Raw genomic sequence first — 22,574 nt, 5'->3', positions numbered from 1 at the left:
TGGGGATCCCCAATTGGGTCTGGGGTCTCAGGGGGATTTTGGAGGTCCCCAGTTGGGTCTGGGGTCTCAGGGGGATTTTGGGTCTGGGGTCTCACACTCACCCTGGCGCTGCTCCTGCCCCCACAGCCGCATCCGGGTGGCTCTGGCCAAAGCCCCCAGACCCAATTCCAGCGCCAGCCCTGGGGGAGCCAAAACTGACACCAGAGACCCCAGACCCGATTCCGGAGACCCCAGACCCAATTCCAAACAGAGCCCCCAGACCCAATTCCAGAGACCCCAGACCCAATTCCAGAGACCCCAGACCCCATTCCAAACTGGGCGGATGGGGGACACCAGTGGGGGACCCCAAAATCCCAGTGCCCCCATTTCCATTCCCAGTTCCCCCCAGTCCCTCCCAGTCTCCCCCAGTCCCTCCCAGGTCCCCCATTTCCATTCCCAGTCCCTCCCAGTCCCTCCCAGTCCCTCCCAGTCCCCTCAGTTCCCCCAGTCCCTCCCAATTCCCTCATTTCCCATTCCCAGTCCCATCCAGTCCATCCCAGTCTCCCCAGTTCCCATTCCCAGTTCCCCCAGTCCCTCCCATGGCCGCTGCCCGGCCCATCCGGCTCACGGGCACCGGCGCTGCCGGCCCCACCCCCCGGCCTGGGGAGACCCCAAAATAAACACGGGGAACCCAAAACAGAGAAAACCCCAAAAATACAGAGAACCCCCAAATACAGAGACACCCCAAAAATAGAGACCCCGAAATAAACACAGGGACCCCAAAAACAGCACAGGGACCCCAAAAACAAAACCCCAAAAACAAAGAGAACCCCAAAAACAGAGACCCCAAAAACACAAACCCCAAAAATAGAGACCCCAAAATAAACACCGGGGCCCCAAAAACAGACCCCAAAACCACAGACCCCAAAAATAGAGACCCCAAAATAAATACCGGAACCCCAAAAATCAGCACGGGGACCACAAAAACAGAGACCCCAAAATCAGACACTGGGATGCCCAAAAACACAGAGAACCCCGAAATACAGAGAGACCCCAAAAATAGAGAGAACCCCAAAAACAGAGACCCCAAAAATCAGCACGGGGACCTCAAAATAAACACAGGGACCCCAAAAACAGAGAGAACCCCAAAAATCAGGGGGGGAACCCAAAAACAGAGACCCCAAAATCAGCACAGGGATCCCAAAAATCAGCACAGGGACCCCCAAAACTGCACCGGGGACCCCAAAAGCAGCACAGGGAACCCGAAAATACAGAGAACCCCAAAACCAGAGAGAACCCCAAAAAATACAGGGAACCCCAAAAGCAGCACAGGGACCCCAAAATAAACCCTGGGAACCCCAAAAATACAGAGACCCCCCCCCCCCAAAAAATAGCGAGAACCCCCCGAAAAATACGGGAAACCCTAAAAACACCAAAAATAACGAACCCCCCAAAAACGAATCCCAAAAATAGAGGGAACCCCCCAAAAATACGAGAACCCAAAATAACAGGACCGACTCCCCCCCCCCAATATCAGGGCCCCCCCCACAATACTGGGAACCCCCAAAAAGAGCCGAGCCCCACCCTCCCAAAAAATTACCGGGACCCCCCAAATATCGGGACCCCCCCCAAATATTGGAATCCCCCAAACTCCAGGACCCCCCCAAAAAAGCCGGGACCCCCAAATATCGCACCCCGTGGAATATCGGGGCCCCTCCCAAAAAAATACCGGGACCCCCCAAATATTGGGAGTTCCCCAAATACCGGAACCCCCTCAAATATCGGGAACCCCCCCCAAAAAAATAGAGACCCCCCCTCCCAAACACTGGGACCCCCCAAAAAATACCAGGACCCCCCAAATATTGGGAGTCCCCCAAATACCGGGACCCCCAAAACAGTCGCGATTCCCCAAATACCGGGACCCCCCCCCAAATATCGACACCCGCCCCAAATACCGGGACTCCGCCCCCAAAAATAGCGGGACCCCCCCCAAATATCGGGATCCCCAATCCTGGGACTCCCCCCCCCCAATACCGAGAATCCCCAAAATCGAGACCCCCCCCAAATACCGAGACCCCCCCCCAAAAAAAAAAAATACCGAGACCCCCCCGAAACACCGGGGCCCCCCAAAAAGAGCCGGCACCCTCCCCCAGTCACTGACCTGGTCCCAGTCGGTTTTTTGGGGGGGGTCCCGGGCGGTTTTTTGGGGAGGGTCCCGGGGTGGGTCTGGGCCAAGCCCCGTCCGAGCCCCCCCCGGGTGGAACCCCCGCAGGGACCCTCGGGAGAGCGCATCCGGAATTGTCAATGAATACTCAACATGTTGATGCATTTAGGGAAGTCTTTTCTGAGTTAGTGTGTGCTCTTGGCTGAACTTCAAGTACCCGGAGATAAGAATCTTTTTCTTTATTGTTTTTGTCTTTGTGTGGGTTTCCTGTGCTGGGGGAGGGGTGGATTTCGCCTGAGGGAAGCAACGTGAGGCCGGGGAGTGGGAGGGGCTGTCCCGCGTCTGGGGGCCTCCCCTGTGAGCTGCGGGGACCAATCGGAGAGCTGATTTAGTGATGGACAGCTCGGAAAACCAATGAAAAGTCATTTCGCTTTCTCAATTCACAGTGGATCAAGTTAACTAATCTCTCCTTCGGCCTCAGGCTCCCGGTGTGGTGCCGTGGCCTCTGGCCGGTGCCCCGGCCCCCGGCCCGGCCCCAGCTCTGCGGGGAGCCCCCGGCCCGGCCCCGGCTCGTGCTGGGACAGTTTCAGGGGCTGCCCCCGGGGTGCGCGGGGCTCGGCCATGGGGCGAGTGGGGCGAGCGTGGAACGGACACGCGGCCAAACGAACACTCCGAGAAACGGCCCCGGGGGTTCAGTTGCAACAGCAACAGCGGCAGCAGCGGCAGCGGCAGCAGCAGCAGCGGCAGCAGCAGCGGCAGTGGCGGCAGCGGCAGCAGCGGCAGCAGCGGCAGCAGCGAGTCTACAGATCCTCTGGATCTCTTCTTCCTTCTCTTCCTCGGAGTCGATTTCCCCGACCCTTTCCCTCTCTTACCTTCTCCCCTCTTCCCGTTCCGGGCCATGTTCCGAGCCCGCCCCCGGCCCCGGGCGGGGCTGCCCCTGCCCCGTCGCCGGCCCCACCCATCCTCCCCCGGTGTCGCCTCCGCCCGGCTCTCGCTGTCCTGGCTGTGGCGCTGTTGGCTGGGCATCACTTCTCTTTGGCATCGCTTGTCCCAGCCCCAGCCCCAGCCCCAGCCCCATCCCCAGCCCCATCCCCAGTCCCATCCCCAGTCCCAGCCCCAGCTCCAGCCCCGGCCCCGGCTCCTCCCGGGGCTTGCAGAGGGCACACACGGCGCGGCCGCTCCCGCAGCCCCCGCTGCGGCTCCTTCAGCCCGAGCTCCGCCGGGGCCAGGGGCGGGTGGGGATGCTCGGCCCAGGACGCTCGGGGGGCGCTCGGGGGCCGTGTCTGGCCCCAGGCCGAGTGCTGACAGCCGCGTGTCGCCCGCAGGGGAGTCGCAGGAGGCGTTGCAGGAGCGGTTCCGGATGGATTCGCTGCTGGACAGCGGCGGCTTTGGCAGCGTCATCCCGGTCACCCGGCTTGCGAACGGCACCACGGTGAGTGGCAGGGGCAGAGGAGGAGGGAGAAAGAGGGAAGAGGAGGAGGAGGAAGAAGAAGACGAGGAAGGGGAGGTTGGAACGCGGCGTGCCAGGCGGCGAGCTCAGCCCGCTGCTGCCCCTTGGCTCACAGGTGGCCGTCAAGCGCATCCGGCCCTGGGGCGATCTGGTGAGTGAGCGGGGCCAGAGGCTCCCATGGACAGCACTCCAAATCTTCCCTGTGCCCCCTCCAGGTGCCACACAGGGTGAGGGACATTCATCAGAGACTCGTGTCCTGTGGAACTGTGGATGCCAGGCTGCAAAATGACCTCCTGAGGCTGGCTGAAGAACACCCAGCTAATGTGGTGATGAGCCTCCTGCGCTGTGCCCCATTGTGTGACGGGTACGCGGCACAGGTGCCCTGTGAGCTCAGGCTTCACTGGTCTGTAGGGCCATTGCCCTGCACAGCCTGTCCAGTAAGGTCTGCCAGACAGGCAGAGAGCTCTGGGCCCCTTGAGCCATCCTGTTTGCTGATCCTTCTGCCATGCTCCCTCCCTGCCCCTCAGGGCACGGGGGCTTTGTCACCTGGCCCCACTCAGCTGCATGGGGCTTGGTACTGATGCACAGCTCTGGTCCCACAGAGCTGCAGCCTTGATGTGGAAAACCATCGGCTCATCGGGACCAGCAGTGCAGAAGGTGCTTCCAGAGCTGCTCTTTGTGATGGAAGACAGGCCAGTATACAGCATGTTCTTCATTAAAGAGGACAACGAGGCCATCTTTGCACTGGCAGTGAGTTTCTGACACTGGCCTTTGCTTGCCCTCCAGATCCCCTCTCCAGCAGCTCTCCATGCTCTGCTCAGTGCCCTGCAGCTCCCAGCCTCGGGCACTGGGCTGAAGGCTGGGCTAGGGACAGGCTCAGGGGCAGCAGGCCGGGTGCTCCCCCTGCGTCTCCCCTGGGGCTCTGCCACACGGACACCTCGGCACTGAGCACTGCCTCGGGCTACTCTGTCTTTTGCAGGCAACTCTGGTGCTCTGGGTGACTGTCCACATGCCCGAGTGGCACCACACAATGATTGCATATTCTGCCCGTGTCTTCGTGGCTCTGCTATTCCAAATTTTCAGCACCACAGAGCAGATGCCACAGGAGGTTGAGAACTTCTGGACAGCGTGCCGGGAGGAACACCGCCTTCCCATCAAGCCCAACAGGTCCCAGTCACCCTGTCCTTCCCATGCCCTTGTGGCCAGGGTCACTGCTCCCAGCGTGACCTGGCCTTTGCTCTGGCCACAGGTTTGCAGTGAAGACCATGAAGGCTCTGCTCTGCCTACTGGGCTGTGACAAGAAGCTGGTGGCTCTGGAGCGCAGGCGGGTCTGGGACACCCTGCTCTGTGCTGAGACCCAGCACTATGCAGTGGGGCTGCTGGCCAGGTGAGTCCCCCTTCTCCCCGCTGCCAGCATTGGTGCCCTGTGCCCAGAGTGCCCCACACGCTCCCCGTGGTCGTGGCCAGATGGCCTTGGCACCGAGGGAGGACCGAGCAGCCTGGAAAAGGCTGGGAGAGGAGGGCTCCCAGGAGCAGCCGCCTCCCAAAGGGCCCACGTCCCCTCGCAGGGTGCTGGGCAAAGGTCCCACACCTCTGTGAGTCAGTCCTGGGAGAGGTTTGCCCGCCCGGCTCAGGGCTTTGGTGCCTTTCTCCTCCTGCCAGGGAGATGCGCCGTGGCTCGAGCCCCTTGTGTTGCGGCATCGCCAGGCACCTGCTCAGCCTGCTCATCGGGGGGCAGCCGCGCTGGGATCTGCCAGCCCTGGCGTTCTTTGTGGAGGTGAGCCTGAGGGCCAGTGCTGCCTGGCTGAGCTGCCTCCCAGCTCTCTGGCTCTGGGAGCCGCAGCCGCCTGGCACGGTGCGCGCCCGGTGCTGCCGCCTGGGCCTGGCCCTGGGCAGTTCTGCACTCCCAGCGGCCACGTCCCTGTCACTGTCCTGTGCCTTTCAGGTCCTGCAGTGCCTGGACTTGAGCCAACACGGGCACAGTGCCCTGTCGGTCATGTCCAGGCACCTGCCGAGCGAGAGCAGGGACAGGCTGCGCCTGGAGCTCAGAGGCCTCGTGGTGCTCAGCAAGGAGCCCTCGCTGGTGAGAAGGGGGCAGTGGCTGAAGCCACGCTGGCATCGTGGGGCTGGGCAACGCTGCTCCTTGGGCTTGCCTGGGATTTGGCAGCTGAGGCAGCTGCTCCCAGCTCTCTGCCTCCCGCTTCAGCTGCCCAAGTGCCTCGGCACAGGCCTCTGGCCTCTGGGCCCTGAGGCAGCTGCGTGGGGTTGCAGGGCCAGGGACCTGTTGGTGCTGCAGCCCTCCAGGGCTTCACAGCACAGCCTTGTGTTGCACACAGAGCGGAGGAATACGCGGCATCTACCACCACCTGGTGGAGCAGCTGGGTGATCCAGATGGAGAGATGGTGTGGATGACCCTCTCTGTGCTCGCCCACATGCTCCAGGAGAAACACCTTAAGATACCCAGAGCCACTGCCCAGAAGCTGGCTGAGCCACTCCTCCCACACTTTGAGAATGTAAGGTTCTGTGGACTGCCAGGAAACTTTGTGCCCTGGGCAGTTTTGGGCCTTTGCCCCACTGGGACTGGACTAGTTGGTGCTGAGCTCTTCTCCTTTCCTCCAGGACAACAGCCACGTGCAGCTGCTCTCCATCCAGCTCTTCAGCAAGGTGATGGAGCTGGTAGTGGAAGAGGGGAAAAAGGCTCTCACCAGAACCGTGAGCCAGAGCCTGCTTCCCCTCTTCTTGCACTGGCATAACGAGAACTGGTGCGTGGCGAAGGTGAGGTTTTGTGTCGTGCTGCTGCATCCCCGGCAGGGGCTTGGCTGCCTCTTCCCCTGGCGCCTCGTGGGCTCCAGGCTCGCCCTGGCCTTGGCCCAGGGACGTGGGTCCCATGCCCCGGGCTCTGGTGCCACCTCCGGCTCTCTACTGCTCTCCAGGCCTCTGGCGAAACTCTGCTTAGCGCAGCACGCTTCTTGGGGAGGAGGGATCTGGAGGAGCTGCTGAGCCAGCCGTGGCGCATGAAGGTCGCCAAGTGCCTGGTAAGGCCAGCCTGGAAGCCCCAGCCACAGGCTGGAGAAGTCCCCTGCCCCGGGAGCTCAGCGTGCGGGGCCGGCAGCTGTGGCCCTGCCCAGCGCCGCAGCCAGGGCAGCCGCAGCCTGCGCCCTACACAGGGGCTGCTCCCTTCGCTGGGCCGCGTGGGCTCTCGGCCGGGCTCCTCTGGCCCCGAGCCGGGTGCCCACGGAGTCCTGGCCCGGCTGTCCCTCGGGGCTGTGCGGGCCGGGGAGGCCGGGGCTGGGCGCAGGGAGCGCCCGGCTGAGGGGCAGAGCCCGCACTGAGCTTTCCCTCCTGGCGCTCTCCGCAGCTGCTACAGGACGAGAGCCGAGCGGCCGAGCACCTGCGCTGGGCCCTGCCGTGCCTGCAGAGCCCGCAGCCGCGCCTGCGACAGGCGGCCCTCAGGCTCATCGGTGAGCCGCCAGCCCGCCGTCCCTCCCCGCCTCCGGCCCGGCTGCTGCCCCGGCAGCGGGAGCCGGGCCCGGCGCGGTGCAGCCCCGCCTGCCCTCGGCGCTGCCGCCGCACTCCCGCAGCCGTGCCCTGGGGCGGCACGATGCGCCAGGGGCCCGGGCTGAGCCCTGCCCGGGGGACGAGGCCGTGTGGCCGCAGGGCTGGCAGCGCCCCTGGGGGGCAGCTGTGCCGCTGGGGCCGACACGGGCTCTGTGTTGCCAGGGCTCGCCGGAACGCTCCTGAGGGGACACAAGGAGGAGCTGCAGGTCCTCAGTGAGGGTGAGTGAGGGCAGCTGCCCTTGTGGTATTGGGGCCGCCGGGGGCAGCTGCAAATGCCGGGCACGGAGCTACAATCGCTGCCCAGCTGCGGAGGGCTCTGCAACCTGTGCGGACGAGGGGCCGTGCGGGCCGAGCACAGAGAGCTCTCAGGGACACGGGGGATCCATGGCCAGCACCTTCTGGCCCGTGCCCTGGTCTCCTGCTCCTTCGTGGCCATGGCAGGAGCTGGGTGGGATGGCCCTGGCAGGAAGGTTGCCTTGGATTCCCACAGTCTGGCCTCTGACTGTGGTTCTGCTTCTCTCTCTCGCAGCCCTTCAAGCCCTGAAGGAGGACAAGAGCCCCTGCTTTATGAGGCAGGTTATCCAGCTGCAGTTCAACAGAAGATCTGCCGAACTTGGTCTGCTGGATCAGAAGAACCCCTGTCCTTCGGCGACCTGCCCATTGAAGATGGGACCAGCTGCAGAGCAGACGGGACCAGCTGCAGCTCCAGGCACAGCTCTCGCTGCTCACAGCTGAGCCTGTGGCAAGCTCCAGGAGCTCCTGCCGTCTCCCTCCCTGTTGGCAGTTCCCTCCCTCCATTCCTCAGGCCCTGCCCATCCCCTGTTTTGCCTCCCAGCTCACCCCTTCGCTTTGCCTTCCCTTCATAAAGTTTTTTTTTTTCACTTTACCCACATCTCTGTGGAGCCTGAGCGGCACCAAACATGAGCCCTGGGACACACAGGGCCCTGCTGCCGTTCTCTGTGCACGGACAGAGAGGAACAAGGGCAGCTCAGGTCATGCAGGTCCCTTGCACAACACTGTGGGGTTAAAAGCTGTGCTGAGCACGATGAAGGGGACAAGGAGCCTGGGTTTTAGAAGAGCCAGCTTGAGTATGCTCTGAGCCCAGCCTTGAGGGATTCCCTGGCAAGCATCCATATAGGACAAAGGAGCTTGCAATGCTGGAAGTGTTCACAAAGAGCTTCCTGAAAGCACAGCAGTGCTCCATCCCCACACAGGGATGGGAAGAGGGCAGAACTGGAGGCCATCGTGGCCTAACAGTGAGCTTGGGTGTGCTGAAAGCAAATGAAACAGCAGCAGCAGCAGCAATGGCGCAGTGGCCGAGACGCAGAGCGTGACCGTGCCAGTGGACGGAGCGCTGCCAGGCAGTGCCTGCACGCTGGGTGAGGGTCTGGGGGCTCTGGTCTCCCCACAAGTGAGGAATGGCAGCCCCTGCCTCAGAGCCAGTCAGAAACCCAAGTGAGACCAGAGGCAGGGCACTGTCACAACAGCCAGTGCTGCACTCACTTTGCCACTAGGGCCCCATGCCTAGAGTGGGTCACACTCGGGGAACAGGAGGCCTTAGACGTGGCTCCAGCCATTGCTCCATGGCCTTTTGGCTCTCAGATTGCATTTGAGGGGGACAAGGAGGAGGGGAAGGTCTTTTGCATAGGATAAAAAGGATTCCTTACTCTGGGGAATCTGTGGGGCAAAAGACAAAAATGCTGAAGCTGCAACAACATAAATATGGGGAGGTTCAAGGGGAAGGTACAAATTGAAGAAATGCTGAGGAGGGATAAAGGGTAGGGGCTCACAAAGGCATTGTCCAATGAGGGAGGTAGGGGGGAAAACTGGGTTACCATGGACTGATGAGACGTCCAGTTTTAGGGGATTTCCAAAGGGGAATTGCAAGCAGGGGGTTGGCACAAAACAGCATTGACAGGTAATTCAGGACAGATGGACAAGGAGGGTGGGAGGGTATAATTTTGGACTAAACCATGAACTTGGGCAATAACAGAACACACCATTAACCAGAAGCACACTGCAACATGTGTCTGTGCAAGCTGAGGATCCGCATGCTCAGCTGGGAGGGAAGAACCTTTTTTGGAGATGTTTCTACCTCACTGTCACCAAAATCTTGGTCTTTACCCCAGTTAATAAGCATTTGCCTGTGGAAGACACCCTTGGGGAATAGGAAATCTAAATAATGGAATAGCTGAGGTTGGATTTAGTTTATTAATCTAAACTTTTTTTGTTGTGAGATAGGATTTGCAAGAAGGCAAAAAACAGGTTTAACTTTAAATGGTATAAAGAGTAATTTTATCACTAAAATGTATAAGAAAACTTAATTTAGAATAAAGCTTTAGAATACATGTTTTCCTCCACACACTTTTTTTTTTTAATACTGAAAACATACAAAAACCAACTCAGTTTGTTTGCCATCTTTAAAATAGTTTTTTACTAATTTACTAGTAAGAGGAGACTTTTTTTTCAGTCTATGAAGATTTCTTCACAAGAAATAGTTTTCCTGTGGTTTTGTTGTTCCCAGGAGAATGGAAATCTGATTGCTATGTAAAAACCCTTTTTTTAGTCTAACAGTTAATCTCATACCTTTTTTTTTTTGTGGACTATATTAATTTATGAGGCACACTTTAAGGATTATATTTTTAAACAAAAGTTTACTATTTTTTTGAGAGCATAAGTTTTTTTTTTTTCTTTTTTTGGGGGGAAACTGAAAGGGATTATTTTATTATTTAAACTGAGCAGGTAACAGCAATTTTTACATTTGTTTACTGTAATATGAATGCTTTTGTTTATATTTACATTTAGAACAGTCATATTCACTTCACAACATTTTGATATGTTATAGGGAAACAAGAGTTTTTTCTCCATAGTTTAAAAAAAGAGAAATTTTATTTCATGACTTTTCTTCTTCCTCTATTTGGGATTTGACTTTTCTTTTTGTTTGATTAAGGTGTTTTTATCTTGTTTCTGTGTGTATTACTATTTTAGTTTTTGTTGTTTTGGATTTTTTAAATTTAGGAGAGACAATAAAGTACCTGTAGAGGTTTATTTTAGGCACTGAAAGAGTTAATGCATGGCCCGGGCAGCAGAGGGTTTTGTGGTATTTCCCAGGTGGGGCGGTCGGAGCTATTTACAATAAAGAGTCTTTCAAGGCCACGCTGGGCTGGTGAGGACTGTAGGGTTTATCCAGAGGAGCGGTGATGAGTTTCTGGATTCATGGCTGTTCTCCAGCGCCCGCTGCATTCAGTTCCAGCCGCGGGCCGGGGGTTCTTCCTCCACCCTGCCCAGCAGACAAGGCTGTGGGTCCTTGCCAGAACGGGGCTCGGTTGTTTTTCCCCCAGCCCCGGGGGCAGCGGGGCGGGCCCGGCCGTTCGGAGCCGCTCCAGGCCGGGGCAGGGCAGGGTTCTGCTGAGCCCCGGCCATGCCGGGGCAGGGATGGCAGCAACGGGCCTGTCCTTCCCTTTCCCTGGATATCGGGGTCCCTGCTTGGAAACGGGGCCCGGCAGCTTCCTGAACTCTGAGTCAGAGCCCGCCTGCCCCTGCCCGGGCAGCTTGGAGGGGCCTGGGCTGGTGTTACTCTGTGAGAGGCCAGAAGGGAAAGAGAACTTTCCCGAGGCCTTTTGTCATTACATGTGTGTTTCACAAAGATATATAAATTTGCTTATTGCTGAAAAATGTGCTAATCCAACACTGACTGCTTCTTGTCAGATACAAGGGAGACTGTTTAGGGCTCGGTAGGTAAAATATTTCAGAAAATCTTTACAAACCACCACATGGGAAAAGACCTCCAAGACCATTCAGTACTCCTGGATGCCAACAGAAGATAGGATTGAACACAAAAGATACAGAGAACACTCTCCCCAAGGAATTCCCAATGTTGGTTTGTATCCCAATGGATGTTCCTGTCCCTGCGTCCACCCAAGTGCCCACAGGGAGACAGGATGATGCAGAGCCCCCCCACCCAGGTGTCTCCCCAGCACGGATCACCAGGAGCACGGATCACCAGGGCTCTGCCCAACGGGGATCACTGGGGATCTTCCAACACCAATCCTCCCATGGGGGATGGAGCTGGAGCAGAGCACGAAGCTCTTCCCACACTCGGGGCACTCACAGTGCTTCCCTCAGTGGTAGCTCCGTTGGTGTCGGGACAAGGCTGAGCTGTGTGAGAAGCTCTTCCCACACACAGGACACTCGTAGGGCCTCTCCCCAGTGTGGATGTGCCAGTGGGCAGTGAGGGTGGAGTTGTTCTTGAATCCCTTCCCACAGCCGGGGCAGCGCAAGGGCCTCTCCTCTGTGTGAATCTGCCCATGTAGGAGGAGATGGGAGCTGGTCTGAATCCTCTTCCCACACACAGGACACTCGTAGGGCCTCTCCCCAGTGTGGATGTGCTATTGGTGATTCAGGGTGGAGCTGTTCCCAAAGCTCTTCCCGCATTCCAAGCAGGTGTAGAGCTGTTCCCCAGTGTGGACTACCTGGTGCTGTAAGAGGATGGAGCTGTCTCTGAAGCTCTTCCCACATTTCCCACACTTGTAGGGACGTTCCCCATTGTGGATGCTCTGGTGCCGGACCAGCCAGGACCTGTAGCTGAAACCCTTCCCACATTCCAAGCACTTGTGGGACTTCTCCCCTCCATGAGGCTTCTCCACCAGCTCTGAGCTCTGCCTGGATCTCCGGCCGCCTCCCTGGCTCAGGGAGGGTTTTTTCTCCTCGCAGCTCCCTGGGTTGGGTTTGCAGCTCCTCCTTCTGAGGGATCTCTGGGGCTTTTCCTTCTCCCCCATTCGCCCACAGCTTTGGAACGAAAAATCCTGCTTTGGGAGAAACAGCAAAATGTTATAAATGCATGACATGTTGTTGGCTCTTTGCAAGTATTGGGATAAATGCTATATGTATAATGTTAAAATAGCATTTCTATATGGATATAGTCTTGGTTAATAGTAAAAGTCAGACATAAGTTTTTTAGAGATAGTATGCTTAAACCACCCACTTAGTCAAAGATAACAGCCCATGAACATGTGATGGGGACCCTGCAGCTGACAAGACAATTATCAACACTCACCGGCTGGGACCACCACCCAAATTAAAAGGGAGAAGGAGAAGAATAAAACCACAAGCCAAGAAACATGCATGCTCTAAAAAGGCGGACCCAAGGAGTGGCCATGCTAAACAGTTCCCAGAAACAGCTGACTACGCATGAAGGTCTATGAATATGTAACAAAGGGATGGATTGTAAAACCTATTTAAAGGGATGTTCCCAAAGCAGCGGTGTGCTCTGGGCACCATGCCAAGCACCTGGCCCGTTTAAGCCTTTGCTTTATGTATGTCTATGTAGAGCTTTATATATAGCTGTGATACATATCAAGGGACATCAAAAGGGAATATCTCCAGAAATAAGGGGAAATGACTTGGCAGATCAAGAAGCTAAAAGATGCAGCAGAAAATGGGGTCAAAAAACGTCATGCTAATTTTGACCCCAGAAATGGCAGAATTAGCAATTCCACAATTTAGTGAGGCGGAAGAAAAATAATTAAGAAGGAGAGGGGAAAGTCAGATGAATCTGGGAAATGGAAGTTCCTGATACCAGGCAATTACTTAATAAGGCACATAGTAGAAAAATATTAGAGGATATACATCAAAAGACTCATGGGGGTACTCAAGCTCTGTGTGATCACTTTCTAAGGAATTACAGGTGTATTGGGATTTTTGGATTAGCAAAACAAGTAAATGAAAGATGTATGATCTGTCAAAAAGTAAAGAAAAAGGTAATGAGAAAAACAACCCTTGGAGGCCGTGAATTAGCTCTCCAACCATTTCAAAGTATTCAAGTCAACTTCACTGAACTTCCCCAAGTACAGAGATGGAAATTTTTACTAGTAATAACAGACCATCTAACTCATTGGGTGGAAGCTGTTCCCACTGTCAGAGCCACAGCTAATTTGGTCTGTAAAACCCTTTTGGAACAAATTATTCCCAGGTATGGAATGGTTAATAGAATAGACTCAGACACAGGAACACATTTTACATCAAAAGTCCTACAGCAGATAATTCAAACTTTGGGAATAAAGTGGGAATTACAAACACCATGGCATCCACAAAGTTCAGGCCGGGTAGAAAGGATGGACCAGATTTAAAAAAGAACTCTAACAAAATTAATGATTGAAGCCCAGATGTCCTGGGTGAAATGTTTACCTTTGGCTCTACTGAGGATCTGAACACAACCTAGGTCTGACCTAGGAGTGTCACCTTATGAAATGATGTTTGGGTTACTCTTTTTGACCACCCAACATGAAACTGCCACTTATGAATTAGGGAAAAAGAGTGTTAGAGGATATATCAACACAATTGCAACAACCCTTGAAAATTTGCAATTAAAAGGAATAATCCCTCAAACCACACCTCTAGATTTAAAATCCACGATATCCAGCCAGGGGAATGGGTACTGGTAAAGACATGGAAAGAACAATCTTTACCCCACAATGGGAAGGTCCTTTTCAGGTACTGCTGAGAACTGAAGCCACTGGGACAGGGAACACGGGTGGATCCACGGCAGCAGAATCAAAGGAGCTGTGGAGAAACCTAAAGAGTGGAATATAACATCTGAACCTGGTGACACTAAACTGACTCTTCAGAGAGGAACAGTTGGTGACAAACTGGGAGGACCCAAATGACAACTTCCATCAATGCCACACAGTATATCCTGTCTGACTCGTTCTAAACACTGAACATACTCACTGGACTAAGTATAAAAGGTCTAAATTATAAAACTGATATTGTATAACATACAATTAGCAGTCTCATTGTAAGAAGTTCTGAATACCAAATCTTGTCCCTATCCAGATAAAATTAAGAACCACTAAAATAGTAACTTTATTTCGTGGATGGGAGTCACTATTACCAGTTGACTGGGAAATACCTGAGCTGGGGAAACAGTAAGAATCTACAGCTAAGGAGTGTCAAAACCAGCAAGTGACAAGGAAATAGAGGGCAAGACCAGACTGGCCTCTGTATCTGCCACTGAGAAGATCATAACACCTGCTGTGGGCTGCAACCCCACAGGCATGGGAGGTGCAGGTATAAGCCACACCAGACCTCTGTTATTCCTTTTTCTGTCACTCATTTTTGCCTTTTCCCCATCGGGGGGTTGGCAGGGCCATGTTACAGATGCTGCTGGAAGCTGCACATGGAGAGACACCGAGGCTCTTTCCTTATTACACACACCCATGTCAACAGCCACTCTTATAACCCATCCAAATTAGGAACTTGTGAACACAATGGGAAAAAATATTGGATTGCAGAAAACCTTGGAATAAGCGATGACAAATTGGAAAATGCATGTTCAAAAGGAGAGAAATGGATTTGTTTTACATATATCATTAACAGTAAGGCTCAAGATTCAGTGAAAGAACAATTAATAAATATAAAAGGAAAAATAGCACCACAGCCTAAAATTGTACCAATTTCACTTCAACATTTATATGCAAATCTTGAAAAGCAACTGGAAGGAGAGACAGATATCTCAAGACTGGGAAAGAACCAATTTGTAGAACTAGGAGAAAGAATAAGTAAAAAGCTTAATGTAACTAACTGCTGGGTCTGTGGGGGGCTCTCATGTCAGAAGAATGGCCATGGAAAGGCAGCAGCTCAGGTCCAATTGAACTCCTTAAGTGGAATCAGACAAATCCCAAGGGGGGAAGGCAACCAGAAGGGTGGATTTTAAGTTCAACAGGGATAGGGGAAGAATGTTTCTGGTGCACTGGGAAAAAATTTATCAAGATGTAGGAAATTCTCCTTGTAAGAGATACAAAGTGAGTAATGGAACATTGACGTGGTGGATTCCAGAGGAACCAATCCAGTATTGGACCCAGGGAAAAACAAAAAGGGAAAAGTGTGCATATAATGACAGAATTAGACTTTGCAATGTAATGATACAGGCAAAAATCCTTACTATGGAATCCCAGAAATATCCCAATTTTAGGAAAACAAAAATCAACAAACAAATAATTATTGGAAAGCACCTGATGGCTTATTTTGGATATGTGGTAAAAGAGAATACCCTGAACTCCCTTCCCAGTGGAAAGGGAGTTTTACTCTGGGAATTATACAGCCAGGATTTTTTCTTTTACCAGGACCAAAGGGAGACCATTTAAAAATATCAGTTGATAAAGACTTAAAGAGAAAAAAAAGGGCATTGATTGGAGGGTTCAAAAAATGGGGAGATGAAGAATGTCCCCCTGAACACATAATTGAAACATATGGGCCAGTCACCTGGGCACAAGATGGGAGCTGGGGATACCGAAATCCAATTTACATGTTAAATCACATTATGAGGCTCCAGGCAGTGGTAGAGAAAATAACAAACAAAACTGGTCCAGCAATGGAATTAATAGTGAACCAACAAAGTCAAACAAGGGCTGCAGTGTATCACAACAGACTGGCTTTAGATTACTTGTTGGCAGAAGTAGGAGGTGTATGTGGAAAATTTAATGTATCAGATTGTTGTTTGAAGATAGGTGACAATGGGGATGCTGTACTGGATATAGTCAATGATATCAGAAAAATAGCTCATGTACCAGCAAAAAAATGGGAATCAAGGCTAAACACTAGCTGGTTGGACAATGCATTGGGAATTGAATGGTGGAAGCAGCTGGGCTTCTTCCTTTTATGTGCTACAGTTGGCTTGATCTTTCTTCCTTGTCTGATCCCCTGCTTTATTTGGCTGATCACCAGCCTGGTTCAAGGCAGGCAAGCTGCAAAAATGCCTGTGGACCCAGAATTGGCCACACCTGGAGTAACACAAAAGATCATGATGTTAAAGGAACAAAAAGGTGTAAAACAAGAAAAAACTGGAGACTGGAAAAGAAGGAATATTGCTCAAGACAAATGACGTGCAAAAATACAGATGGGGGTGTTGTTATAAATGCATGACATGTTGTTAGCTCTTTGCAAGTGTTGGGATAAATGCTATATGTATAATGTTAAAATAGCATTTCTATATGGATATAGTCTTGGTTAATAGTAAAAGTCAGACATAAGTTTTTTAGAGATAGTATGCTTAAACTACCCATTTAGTCAAAGATAACAGCCCGTGAACATGTGATGGGGACCCTGCAGCTGACAAGACAATTATCAACACTCACCGGCTGGGACCACCACCCAAATTAAAAGGGAGAAGGAGAAGAATAAAACCACAAGCCAAGAAACACGCATGCTCTAAAAAGGCGGACCCAAGGAGTGGCCATGCTAAACAGTTCCCAGAAACAGCTGACTATGCATGAAGGTCTATGAATATGTAACAAAGGGATGGATTGCAAAAGGTATTTAAAGGGGTGTTCCCGAAGCAGTGGTGTGCTCTGGGCAGCATGCCAAGCATCCGGCAGTTTAACCCTTTGCTGGATGTATGTCTTTTATTGTCATTTTTATTCAACCTTTTAATTCTCCCAAAACAGTGAACCGTGTTTTCCACACCCTGGGTCTCCCGTGTCCATGGTCCCAGCATCTCCAGGCTGCCGGGGTTCCCCAGTCCGGGCTCCCCGTTCCAGGGTGCCGGGGGTCCCCCTTATGGGGCCGTTGTCCCCCGCAGGCCGCAGAGGGTCCCCCGGCTCCGGTGCCGCCCTTCTCCGCTGTGCCGAGCCCCAGCCCCGCCGGTGCCGGGCGATCGCCAGGCGGCTCCGGGCTGACAATGCAGCGCCTGAGCCGGGCAGCCCAACCCCAGCGCGGGAGGGTCCCACGCATCCCCCGGCCCAGCGCCGGGGCTGTGCCGGCCCAACAGCGGCACCCCCAAAACTCTGCCGGCTCGGAGCCGCCGAGCGGGCGCCCGGCCCTTGGCCCCGAGCACAGAGCTCTGCCCGGGGGCTCCCGGGGAAAGGCGGCAGCGCTCGGCAGCGGCCCCAGCCCGCCCAGCCCGCGGCAATTGCCCCGCACCGGGACAAAATCCTGCCCCAGAGGAGCCGCTCGCAGCGCCCGCCTGCGGCTCCTCCGAGCCCCAAAGATCCCGGCAGCTGCCCGTGCTCACCGCCCGCTGCGGGTGCCGCAACCAGCCACAGGATTCACTGCATGCAATCTCTGCTATCTCTGCCTGCATGGGCAAAACCAGCTGCTGCTGACAATCGCAGAGAATCCGAGCTCAGACTGAACGGCTCCCACCCGAAATGCTGCATTCAGTTCTGACACACCATTAAGAAATCCAAGAGCAAAACAGACAGCTGATTACAGAATCCTGCAAAATCACATCCCAGAACATTTTGGTATAAAATCACAAATATGAACAGAATGTGAGAAATCCAACAAGGTTAGAAAAGAAGTTATGAGCACTGGGATTAGAAGAGCTCAGGCAATGCATTGGATTGGAATGAGCCCTCTCTTTCTGTTATGTGAGCAATGCCATCCAATTTCCCAAACCAAGGAAATGGGGAGCTCTGGCAACAGCGACTTCAGACACAGCAGTGACACACAACAGGGCACGGAAAGCAGCAGACAAAATTCTAAGTTCCACTTACAATTAAAAAGTTTTGTTTTGCGTTCTGCTATAGCCATAATTAATATAGAGTCCAAAAGATTAAAACTACCTGCAATAATTATAATAATAACAACACAAAAAACTGTAATATTATTAGTCATAATAGATATAATAGAAATAATAAGAATTAATAATGGTAATAAAAACCCTTCCACATGTATACTAGGTTTGCATGGCCAGGCTTCGGTACAGGGGGGGCTCCAGGAGCCCCTTCTGTGAGAGGCTGCTGGAAGCAGCTGCTCCTCCATGTCCTGCAGAGTCAGCACCAGCCAGCTCCAGGAGGGACCAGAGCTGGCCAAGGCTGGGCCAGTTAGAAATGGTGGTAACACCTTTGGGATAACAGAATGAAGAAAAAGAAAATCGATTATTGTGTAGTTGTAACTGTGGCCAGGGAAGGGCAGGGTGAGAACATGAGAGAGGAACAAGTGTGCACACAGGCAGAGCAGGGCAGGAGGAGGGGCAGGAGCTGCTCCAGGGGCTGGAGCTGATTGCCCTGACATTCCATGGTGCAGCCCGTGCTGAGGCAGCCGGGCCCCTGCAGCCCATGGAGGGCACAGAGTGCAGAGATGCACCTGCAGCGCCTGGAGGAGCCCGTGCCGGAGCAGGGGGATGCCTGAGAGGAGACTGGGACCCCATGAGAAACCTGTGCTGGAGCAGGGACCTGGCAGGGACCTGCAAACCCATGCAGAGAGGAGCCCATGCTGCAGCAGGGTCCTGGCAGGACTTGTGAGCCCATGCAAGTGTGACCCACGCTGCAGCAGTTTGTGAAGAACTGCTGCCTGTGAGATGAACTCACCTTGGACAAGTTCATGGAGAAGCGTCTCTGGGAGGGACCCCTTGGTGCAGCAGGGGAACGACTCCTCTCCCCGAGCAGCAGGAGAAACAACACATGAACTGAGCAGAACCCCCATTCCCAGTATCCCTGCACCCACTGGGGCAGGAGGTAGGGATGAGAAGGAGGGAGAGATGGGCAGAAGGTTTTTTTAAGCTTTATTTTACTACTCACTATCCTGTTCTGATTAGGATATCAAGATTTTCAGTTAGTATCTCTAATTATGAACCTGTCTTTCCCATGATGGCATTTGCCGAGTAATCAGTCCCAGTCTCTATCACAACCTATGAAACCTTCATTCTGTCCATCTCTGGCGAGGAGTGAGAGAGCAGCTCTGATGCGTGATTGAAATCCAGCCAGGGTCAATTGACAACACTTCCTTTCTCTCATCCTTTCTTTCTTTCCAGAGGTCACAGTGCAGAGGCTGAATGGAGCTTTGATGGAGGCAGTGAAGGTGTTGGGGAGCAGCAGGGACAGGAGCCCCAGAAATGTGGGACAGGCATGAGAGGGGCCCAGGCAGCTGGCAGGGGGCAGCAGGACAATGACCCTGACAAGGTCAGGTGCACAGGGCAGATGTTGTGGAATCTGGCAAACCTGGGGCCATCCAAATACACCTTTACTGTGACAATTAATGCTGACAAAAACCCAGAGACAGTGGGTTCTGTCAGCAACAAGCTCAGAAATTATGAGAGTGTGTTCAATGGCCCGAGGCAGGCTCATGTCTCTGCTGTGGTTAAGGAACTCAAAGAGGAGTTTAAGGAAGAGATGAGGGAGATAAGGCAAGAGGTGAGGAAGATCAGTGCAGCATCAGTGCCAGTCATAGGCCCCAAAGTCAGAGCCCAACATCCCCCAGCTAGGGAGAGAGGGTACACCCCACGAGCTGACCTCTGGTTCTTTTTGCACAACCATGGAGAAATCCTGAAAAGGCAAAATGAGAAACCCACTTCTGTGCTGGCAGCACGGGTGCATCAACTCAGGGAGGGAAGCACTAAGAGAGGGAGTTCCACTCAAGTGAAGGCAGCCTCAACCTGCCATGACCAAGCTGCCAGGTATTGTAGAAAAGAAGATGACCTGTGGGAATCCTCTTAAAAGAACCTCTAGTATGTATGCACAGGAAGGGAATGATAACCAGGGTTGGAGGGGCCCTGCCTCTAGCCAGGGAGAGGCACAGGACAGCCAGGTCTCTTGGATGGAGTAGATCCAATGGCCTGGCACATCAGAGCCTTTAGTTGATTCTGGGGCACAGTGTACCCTAATGCCACTGGGACATGTAGGGCAGAACCTGTTTCCATTGCTGGGGTGACAGGGGATCACAAGAATTGACTCTGCTGGAGGCTGAAATGAGCCTGACTGGGAAGGGGTGGCAGAAACATCCCAGTGTGACTGGCCCAGAGGCTCCATGAATTCTGGGCATACTCTTCCTCTGGAATAGCTATTACAAAGGGACTCAGGTGGGCTTTTGGAACAGCTGCTGTAGAGGAAGAGGGCATTGAGAAATTAAACACCTGGCCTGGACTATCAGAAAACCCACCTACAGGAGGTTCCTGAATGTGAAAGTGCAACAAGCACCAACTGCCACCTCAGCAGCACACAGCCAGCAGTATCAGATGAATCAAGATGCCATTATCCCCACTCATAAACTTTTGGCTAGAAAGTCAAAGGGTGCTCAGGAAAACCCACTCACCCTTCAACAGCCCCAGTTTGCCTGTGGGCAAGTCAGACAGACAACAGAAATTGACTGTAGGCTATTGTGCCTTGAATAAAGTCACTCCACTGTGGGAGCTAAGACAGAGTGCTGTGGATTTAATTAGCATAATCAGCTTGATAACCAAGATGCCTTGGCAAGAGCAAACAGAGCTTTGAAGACTCCATGAAGATTGGATCAAGACTGGTCACAAGAAAGAAGAATGAATCAAATAGAAATGTTGCAAAATGTGTAAGCTTGTTGGTGTGATGTTTAACCCAATCAATGTGGTAAAAAATTAGCACCTCTCCTAAAAATGGTATATAAGCATGTGTAGCTGAGAGTAAATTTGGAATCTGATCAGCAGTCAGCAGACCCCCTCTCTCTCCCAGTCGCTGATTCTCCAGTGCTGAGCGCTGCCGTGCCGGACACGCTGGATCTCCAGGAGGAGCTGGAGCCCAAGGCAGCAAAGTGGCTCCATTGACATTGCCAATGCATTTTTCTCCATTCCTTTGGCAGCAGAGTGCAGGCCTCAGTTTGCTTTCACCTGGAGGGACGTGCAAGACACCTGAAATCGACTGCCCCAGGGGTGGAAACACAGCCCCACCATCTGCCACGGGCTGACCCAGGCTGCACTGGAAAAGGGTAAAGCTCCAAAATATCTGCAATACATCAATAACATCATTGTGTGGAGAAACACGGCAATAAAATTATTTGAGAAAGGAGAGAGGATCATCCAGATTCTGCTGGAAGGAGGTTTTACCATCGAGAAGAGCAAAGTTAAGGGAGCTGCCTGAGAGATCCAGTTCCTGGGAGTAGAGTGGCAAGATGGACAGAGCCAGATCCCCACTGAAATGAGCAATGAGATCATCACAGTGTCTCCACCAACCAGCAAGAAGGAAACACAAGCTTTCCTAGGGGCCATAGGTTTTTAGAAAATGCATTCATTCCTGAGTGCAGCCAAACTGTGAGCCCTCTCTGCCTGCTCACCCTAAGAAGAACAATTCCAGCTGTGGCCCTGAACAGCAACAAACCTTCACCCAGACCAAGCAGAAAATGGCTCATGCAGTGCCCTTGGCAGAGTCAGGATGGGACTGGAGGTGAGGAATGTGCTTTACTCTGCAGTCAAGAACAATGGTTTGTCCTGGAGCCTTTAGCAGAAGGTGCCTGGGGAGACTCGAGGCCAAGCACCAGAATTCTGAAGCCAAAAGTCATAGAAAGTCTGAAGCAAGCTACACTCACCAAAAAACCCAAGCAACCAAAACAAACAAACAAAAAAAGCCAACAAAATCTCAGCCACCTATAAGAAACTTCAAGTCACCAGAAGTGGAAAGTGGCCGTAGGGAGTCCCACACGACGAGTGACACAAGCTACTGAAGGAGAAGGTGAATCAAGTGCACTTGCTGAACTCAAAGCCATTCAGCTGGCCCTGGACACTGCTGAAAGAGAGAACTGGCCAAAGCTCTACCTTTATACTGAATCATAAATAGTAACCAATGCTCTGTGGAGTTACCTAGAAAGGTGAAAAAAGGCCAGCTAGCAACATAAAGGAAAACCAACTGAGGCTGCTGATGAGTGGAAAAACATTGCCACTCAGACAAACTCTCTGTAAATGTCCATCATGTAGACAGCCCGTGCCCAAAAGTAAGCCTAATAAAAAACAATGAAACAAGGAGTAAGTAGATCAAGCTGCAAAAATAGAGTTGTAACAAAGAAATTTAAATTAGTAACATAAGGGAGAGTTGTTCCTAGCTCAATAGGCCCATACTGCCTCAAGCCATGAAGGCAAAAATGCCACATATAAGTAAGCATAAAACTGAAAAGCAGATTTAATTATAAATTGCATTTCTCAAGTTATCCATAACTGTAAGACATGTGCTAAAATCAAGCAAGCCAAGCCCATAAAACCTCTCTAATATGGGGGGCAGTATTCCAAATGTAATTATAAAGAAGCCCAGCAAATGAACTACATCACACTGCCTCAAACCCCCCAAGGCAAGTGCTACATGAGCACAATTGTAGAAGCCACCACTAGATCATTAGAAACCCACCCTGTACCTCACACTAGTACTCAAAACACCGTCTGAAGCCCAAAAAAGCAAGTCCTATAAAGACACAGCACCCCTGAGAGAATCATCAGACAACAGGACCCATTTCAAGAACAGCCTTAAAAACACCCCAGCCAAAAACCAGGATATTGAATAAATAGATCATATCCCTTATCACACACCAGCTGCCAGGAAAGTTGAACTGTACAACAGACTACTTAAAATTACCCTAAAGGCACTTGGCAGGGAAACATCCAAACATTGAGAAATGAACTTAACAAAAGCCACCTAAATAGTCAACACCTGAGAGTCCATCACTCAAGCAAGTCCTGCCCAGTCTGAAGCC

Source organism: Erithacus rubecula (assembly GCF_903797595.1).
Source record: "Erithacus rubecula genome assembly, contig: scaffold_118_arrow_ctg1, whole genome shotgun sequence".
NCBI lineage: Eukaryota > Metazoa > Chordata > Aves > Passeriformes > Muscicapidae > Erithacus > Erithacus rubecula.
Note: the sequence above shows the minus strand (reverse complement) of the source record.